At 36.5% G+C, this 8041-nt stretch overlaps 1 pseudogene; it reads right to left on the bottom strand.

Annotated features, from left to right (window-relative positions):
• Positions 1–7300: 7300 nt before the first annotated feature.
• LOC123250147 lies at positions 7301–7679 on the bottom strand (annotated as a pseudogene).
• Between the last annotated feature and the right edge of the window lie 362 nt (positions 7680–8041).

Raw genomic sequence — 8041 nt, 5'->3', positions numbered from 1 at the left:
AGGTAGTAAGTGGATAGAATGCCAAGCCTAGAGTCAGGAAGACCGGGGTTCAAATTTGACCTTAGATACTTCCTAGCTGTGTGACCCTCAGCAAATCACTTATCTCTGTTTTCCCAGCCCCTGTCCTAACATCCTAGAGTTGTGTTAAAGACAGAAAGTAAGAGTTTAGAAATAAGCCAATGACCTTTAAATAATTTAAATAATTTAGGATCACTCCTAAAGAATAATATTATATACTTTAGAGTCAGAAGGGGTCTTAGAGAACATTTTGTCTAACCCATCATCTTGCAGATGAGGAAACTGAAGCCCAAAGAATTAGTGTTTTACCCAAAGTCACACATTAACAGAACTAGGATTTAAATCCAGGCTGTCCAGCTTTAAATCCACTGCATCACTGTGTCTTTGGAAACTGCAGGAACTTGAGTGTACCAGATCTGTGGAAATGAATAGGCTTGGATTTTAGTCCTGGTTCTGGGACCTTGAATGAATCAATTAGTTGTCAGGAGCCTCAATTCCCTCCTCTGTGAAAAGGGCTGCTGATAAGATGATTTTCAAGGTCCATTTCTTCTTTACTCATGCTACATTACAATCAAAATGGCCAACTTGCTATATTCCTCCACAATTCATTACTATACTCATGTCTTTGCCCAGGTTGTACCTCAGATATGGCTTAAATGTTCTTCTGTTTAATTTCACTTCTTGGAATCATTAGCTTCCTTCAAGTTTTCTCTCAAATGCCATCTTCTACATGAAGCCTTTCTGATTCTTCCAGGTAGCAATGCTTCTCCTACTCAACTGCCAACATTAGTTTGCAGATATTTTGTATTTACTTATCTCTCTGTTCTTGTTTTCCTCCAGTAGAGTGTAAGCTCCTTGAGGGCAGGCAGTTTCATTTTTGCTTTTGCATTTCAAGAGTCAGGCACAGCGCTCAGTACAGAACATAATGGATACTGGCTAAATTCTTGAGGGGAACTGGCTTTCATTCTTAAAAGTCTATTATCTATACATTTCAGGAGCCTGGAGGGCTCCTTCCCCTAATTCTAGAATTTGAGGTTGTTGAAATTGCCAGGAGCATGTTCCTAATGTAAGTAGGGAATTGCTCTATGTAAAAAGTGGCTGTTTAGGGACATAAAAGTCATATGTCCTTAGGCAGCATTGGACAAAGTCAAGAAATATATACTATTATCCAAAAGGTGACTAGATCAGGCTTTCATTGGAGCTCTCCACTGACAGCCTGGGAATAGCTTATATTCAAACAGATGCTGCACTCTGACAGAAATTAATGCCAATATATACACCCTGAAGCTAATGGCATAGACATATGTTGAAAATGAAAAGATTAGTAAACATTCCATTGGGAACTCGCCAGGTTTTCTTCTATTTTCATACTACTGTCCTCTGTGCTTATTTCCATCGATATTCCAAGACTCGGGAAAAGTGCTGGGGGTGGGGGGAGAAAGTCATATTGAACACCCCCCAAATAGACTGAGGAGGCTCTTGAAAATGCATTATCTGAGGTGATGCTTGGAGATATTTTACCCCAAGCTCTTATGGGGGCAGGGAAGGTTAGAAGGAGAGATGGATGAATGACAGGTCCTACAGTGCCACATCAGCAGCACCTTTATTAGTAACTATTGGCATTTCCCTAAAGATAGATTTTTCTCTTGTCCTTGAGTATATACTCAAACACAAACACCCCAGGGCTGTGACACCTGAAACAATAATAATTGCCCCAGTGGAATAAGATCTGTTGGAACTTAATTGCTTGGCATTTTAAATTGGCCTTCTTGTTCCAGAATAACTTTTTAAAGAGTTGGACTAATTTTGCTGAAACCTGGTATATTACTTTTAAAAAAGAACAATTCCCATTGGGATGTTTATGAATTGATTTCCTCACTGTAACCTCCCTGAGACAGATGATAGAGAGTAAACAGGGTAGAGGAGTAGATATTGGTTGGGATTTAGAGTCAGGAAAATCTGAGTTCAAAATGTTCTATGACCTTTGCTCGATCACCTAAATTTTCCTTACCTCAATTTTCTTATCTGTAACATGGGAATAATAGCACCTATCTCTCACAAGGTTGTTGTGAGGTCAAAAGGAGAAAATATATATAAAGTATTTTTCAAATCTTAAAGTCTAAATGATAACTATCATATGTCTCATTTTAGGGGGGGGGGGGGAACCCAAGGCCTTGAGAAATTAATGGCTTGCCAAGAATTAATACATAACGAAGGTGACATTGTTGTTCAGTTATTGCACTTAAAGAATAGAATATTTACATATATGTGTATTTGTATGTCCATATATGTATGTGTATATGTGCATGGCCATATATATTCTATGTTATATATAAAGCGTTATATAAATTTTAAAGGGTTTTTCTAGATTATTTTTATTTTCTATGACCTCAGTGTGAGTATTCCCTCCACTAGTGCAAATTGCCATTCACCTGTGGCTTTTATCTTGTACCTCTAAGCCAGATGCTGAAATGCTTGAACTCCACCCAAAGATCCGGTCCCCTTGGGATCTTTTTAGTCTTCAGTATAGTGTACCTACAATTCTGGACCACACAAAGTAACTACATCTAATCTGATCCATGAACTTCATCCTTGGCACATACCCCTCTTTGGCAAATATTAGTGCCTGGCCTATTTACCTTTTTCAGACATTTATTAAAGACCTTATACCTCAACTTTGTCTTCAGAGGTGACAATGTCTATTGGCAGTGCAAATTCTGCCAGGAAAAATTCGTTTATGAGTTTAAGTGAGATCCAACCTTAAAGATGCTCCCATATTTAGGCCCATAGAAATAATTAAAGATCACATTATTGGACCACTCCTACCCTATTTGTCAGTGGAAAGTTGGGGGAAGGGAGGAATAAATATTTATTAAATACCTACTATGTGCTGGGCACTGTGTTAAGCACTCTCTAAATATTACCTCATTTGATCCTCATAAAAACCCTAGAATGCAGGTGCTATTATTATCCCCTTATTTTATAAGTGAGGAAACTGAGGCATACAGAGTTTAAGAACACACAACGAATAAGTTTCTGAGGCAGGACTTAAAATCATGTCTTCCTGACTTCAGGCAAAGTACTTTATCCTCTGTGCCTCATAGCTATCTCTAAAGTCATATCTTAACTCCTACAACCCATTTAAGTGACATTTCTACTGGCTGGAGACAGGTGAAGGGGGAAAAGATAATTTACTATCCTCATTCCAATTCAAAGAGCCAGAAGGTGCCAGCTGTCAAACTTAATATTGCCAGGTAAAGGAGATGCTGAATAGACCTCATGCTACAAGAATTCATTTCCTTGCCGATATTTTTATGACAGTTGTGTACAAAACTACTGATGGTATATATTTGGATCTTAGGAAATTTAGATGTTTTATGATGCATAGTCCTTTGATGTCACTAAAAGAATATTATTAATTGTTTTTTAATAGATTTTGTGCCACGGATCAGTTTTTGATCATGGAAGACAATGTAACATTTCCCAAATGCCATTAAGTCTACCTAATTTCTTCTATTTAATTCTGAACTCAGAATTACATATGTAAGATCCTTGTTCTGATAGACAAATAATGGATTAGGCATCCAACTGCTTCTTATAAATATAACAATCAACAACCTCTTTTCCTATGAAGTGATTTCAAAGAGCAGAGGTTTGATGTAATTATCTGCGACTACTGAGGATCTTATTTATAAAGAATCCTTCCTCCAGTTGGACTTTTCACAAAATATCTTCTATGATAGAGGTATCTATGATGTGTATATATATGTGTGTGTATGTGTGTGTGTGTGTGAAAGGGCCACGGGTTAACCTTGAAATTAAAACGAAGTGAGCTTGAATCCTGCCTCAAATGTTTACTAATTGTAGGGCTCTTTATCAGTTAACTTCTCAGACAACTCTGAAACTATAAACTGGAGACAAATTGTTGTTCTATCCTGGAGGAGGAAGTTCCCAACACAAACAAAATCAAATGTCTGGGGCCACTCCTCCTTCTTGCCCTTCAAAAAAAAAACCATCAAAAACAAAAACAAACCAGGAATTGATGCAGAGTGAAAGGAGCAGAACCAGGAGAACATTGTACACATACACTGATCCACTGTGGTAAAATAGAATGTAATGGATTTCTCTACTAGCAGCAGTGCAATGACCCAGGAAAATATAGAGGAACTTATAAGAAAGAACACTATCCACATCCAGAGAAAGAACTGTGGGAGGAGAAATGCAGAAGAAAGACATATGATAGATCATGCAGTTCGATGGTATATGATTAGATATGATTACGGTTTTGATGTTCAAAGATCTCTCTACTGCAAATATGAATAACATGGAAGTAGGCTTTGAATAATGATACATGTATAACCCAGTGGAACTGCTTGTCAACTCTGAGAGGGCAGAGGGAAAAGGGGAGGGAAATCATGAATCATGTAACTATGGAAAAATATTCTAAATTTTTTTTAAAAAGTCTAAATACAATACAACATCCATAGTGCTAAGCTTGAAGTCAAGAAGAAATCTCTGCTCTTAAACCTGAAGTTCAATTCTTGCTGCAGACACTCACTAACTATTGTTAAACTGTGAAGGAAATTTTACTTTCTTAACTTCAGCTCCCTGTGAAAGGGAATTCTTTGTTCTCTTTTCTGAGTTTACACTTATAAAAGGGAATTCTTTATTTACTTTGTATTTTTTGAGTTAACACTTGGGTTAAACAATTACTTAAGTACCCCTACTTAGTACTTCACTAGATTGTGAAGACAGGATTAACTCTTCTTTGTCCACTTTTGGATTGAACCAACAAAAGCTTGTAGCTAGATGGAGGAGTTCTCAAGCCACTTACTACAGTGGGTGACAACTCCAGAAACTTGTGAATCCTTTGATAAGAGTTTATACCTTCAGAGGCCTTTGATAAGAGTTCACCCCTCCAGAAGGTGAGAAATTGTTCCCACAAACACTGCCCCCTGGGCAGTGCTAGCTCCATGAAAGCCATGAATCCTTTGGCTTGAGTCAGTCTTGTGGAGATAGTCTCCTGACTGGAGAAAGTCTTTGAGGGAGCTTTGCTGGAGACTTCAACTTAGATTGTGGGATTGGAACTCAACTTCAACTTGGACTCTGACTCCTGAACTACTTCATGGGGTGAGTGAAAGGCTGACTCCTTTCCTAGTTTCTGGAGAGACCGGCTTCCATCTTGAAGGAGGTCGAGTGCTTACTCACTACCAGTCTTTCTGGATGAGAGCTAATTAATCTCTGCATGAATTAAGATAGAACCTCTTCACATTTCTCTACTTTATTGTTTACTCTCCATTTTGTAAATATTTGTAAATAAATTTCTGACTTAAGATATAAAAATATTGGCAACCACATGATTTCATAAAATTATTGTCCAACCATTAATTTTCACCTTTACATCTCTCATCTATAAAGTGAGGATTGTGAATATCAAATGAGATGATGTCTGTAGAGTGCTTTGCAAACTTTTAAAGTTTTATATATATATACATATACATACATATATATATATACATATACATATACGTACATATATATAAATATCTGCTATTATGATGGTGATACTGATGAACAGCTTTGACAAATATACATTTCCCTACCTATGTCTTATTTGATATTAAGAAATTCAAGGCTACAAAACATTAACTATTTTAATTATATTTGTAGAAATATTGAATTATCTTAACATATATAAGGGAAACAATTCCTTGCAGGACAACCATTGAGGCTACAATATGATCTTTCTAATCAAATGCTTCTTTGTAAATAACAAAATAAAATACAATCTTGTATATTCTGCTTTCCATTCAATTGTGTCAATATAAAGATTGGTGTGGTCTACTTTAGAAAATCAATTACAGAAGCCTACCTGCTTCTGTCTAATGCTTGATAAGTGTGTTGAAGTGGAGGTTAAATAAACTTGAACCCAAGTTATCTGCTTTGGTTCTAAGTAAACATGAAACTGTTGTAATTTACTGCGTAAAAAAAATGTATAACAAAGCATATCCCTGAAAAATTCTCCATATCTTTTCCTGTTTGAATAGCTATCCCTCTAATATATTTAATTATCTTTATTATATTCTAATCATGCGTCGTATGTCACCTATATTTTTTATTTCCTTTAAAAATATTTTTGATATCTTTTGTTTTTACTTCAGCTATATTTCTTCTGTTAACCTTAACCCTTTCCTACCCCATAGAACCATTCTATTTACCAGTATTATAATGACAAATGTTTAACAACAGACTCTTAAAAGAGGAGGGACAGATTCTATAGAAGCAACATGAAAGCACAAAGTGCTAGACTTAGAAGCACAAATTTTTGAGTTCAGTTCTAGCCTCTAAACTTTATTTACTGCTTGACCCTGAAACAGTCATTTAGCCTCCTTGTGAGTCAAGCGATTGTCTCATGAATAGATTTTTTTATGGGTAGAGGGAATTCCCAGAAGAATGTTTCTCATAGTATTCTTTAAGAATTCATATACCCTAACCAATACTTCATTAGTTTGAAACTTGACATTCACAATTGCAGGCCACCACGTTTAAAGAATTATATAGAGAAAAATAAATTTTACTTACTTCTCAAAAAGGGGGTGAGATACAGGAGGACTCTGCAAATGTGGAATAATATAAAAATAAATATAGTACCTCAAAAAAAAGAGGAGGGAGGTGCATGATACACTTTTATGTTTAAACAGTACTATCACCACTTTCTCCATCACTTTCTTAAATCTAGGGAAAAAAATTCTAGAGGAAGCCTGCTTTTTTGTTTTTATTAATTTCCAGTGTATAAATGTTCTCTTTGAAAATTTAACAATTAGCTTTCAAGAGACAATATAAGTTGGCTCCAGCAAACTACTGTGACCTATGAAAGATTGTTTTTAGGCAAAATTTTCATGGTTTTCTTGTATAATTTAAGGCACTGGGTCATCTGAACAAATCAATACCTGGACTGTACACATAGCTTCTGCTTTCTCCTTCTTTTGGGGGGGTTAATAGAGCAACTCATCAGTACTTAAAAAAAAGACACCTTTTTGCATGACTTAGTCTTTCTAAGGCATTCCCTTGCTACAACACAAATGCATCCTGTCAGATATAGCTAGTCTAACATCCAAACATCATGCATAACACTCTCAGTGATTCCATCACCACCACAGCATCCATCCACCAAGGCCTTGCAGGCTTAGGTACAATATTTGGAGTGTTTTGAGGGGGCTGGGGGAAGAACTGTGAATAATATAAGAAAGAGAAGAGAATGGTAGAAAATAGCATGGGTGCCCTAGGAAGAGGAGTTGTACAGCACTAGCCTGAATGTGTCTTTGGTACAGACCCAAGCATCATTGACATTTTAAAATAGAAATACCTGGTATAATCCAATGTTGGGGACTTTATCAACCTTTAGATGTCCCACAACCATAATGAGAATATAGTTGTCAGGTGTGGGCTGGGGGTCCTGAGTTGTGATGCTGTGTTATATTTTCTGAAATGAAAGGCCAGACAATTTCTCTACAACTACTTTGCCTAAGAATTGCTGCCCTTCTCATGTAAGGCAAGATATCTTACCACCCCTAGTCAGGTTTGGTCGTTATCAAATACCTAGTAATAATATTGTGGAAAGCTGGATCCAATTTGGTCCCCAAAATTGGATTATCTCCCATTCTGGATCCTCACCTAGGAGCAGAAATCTTCGGGCTGGCACTATGATGATGATGAGCAGTGGCGGCAGCAACACGACTTCCTCCCCTCTTCCTTCTCTCATCCTGAGCCTGCTACACATTGCAAATATATATTTTAAAGAAAAAGACAAAGAATAGAAAAAATTAGCAAAACTGACCAATATATCAAAACGTCAGAAAACAGATACAATGTTCTGTACCTTTGTACCTCTCACTTCTATAAAGGACTAGGGATAAGTATGGAGGTATCTTTTACTAACTCTTCTTTGGGGACATGTTTGTTCTTTGTAATTATGCAATATATATATATATATATTTGTGTAATATGCAATATACACTTATAT

The sequence above is a fragment of the Gracilinanus agilis genome, chromosome 5 (assembly GCF_016433145.1).
Source record: "Gracilinanus agilis isolate LMUSP501 chromosome 5, AgileGrace, whole genome shotgun sequence".
In the NCBI taxonomy this organism is placed as follows: domain Eukaryota; kingdom Metazoa; phylum Chordata; class Mammalia; order Didelphimorphia; family Didelphidae; genus Gracilinanus; species Gracilinanus agilis.
Note: the sequence above shows the minus strand (reverse complement) of the source record. Positions and strands in the feature narration are given on the sequence as shown.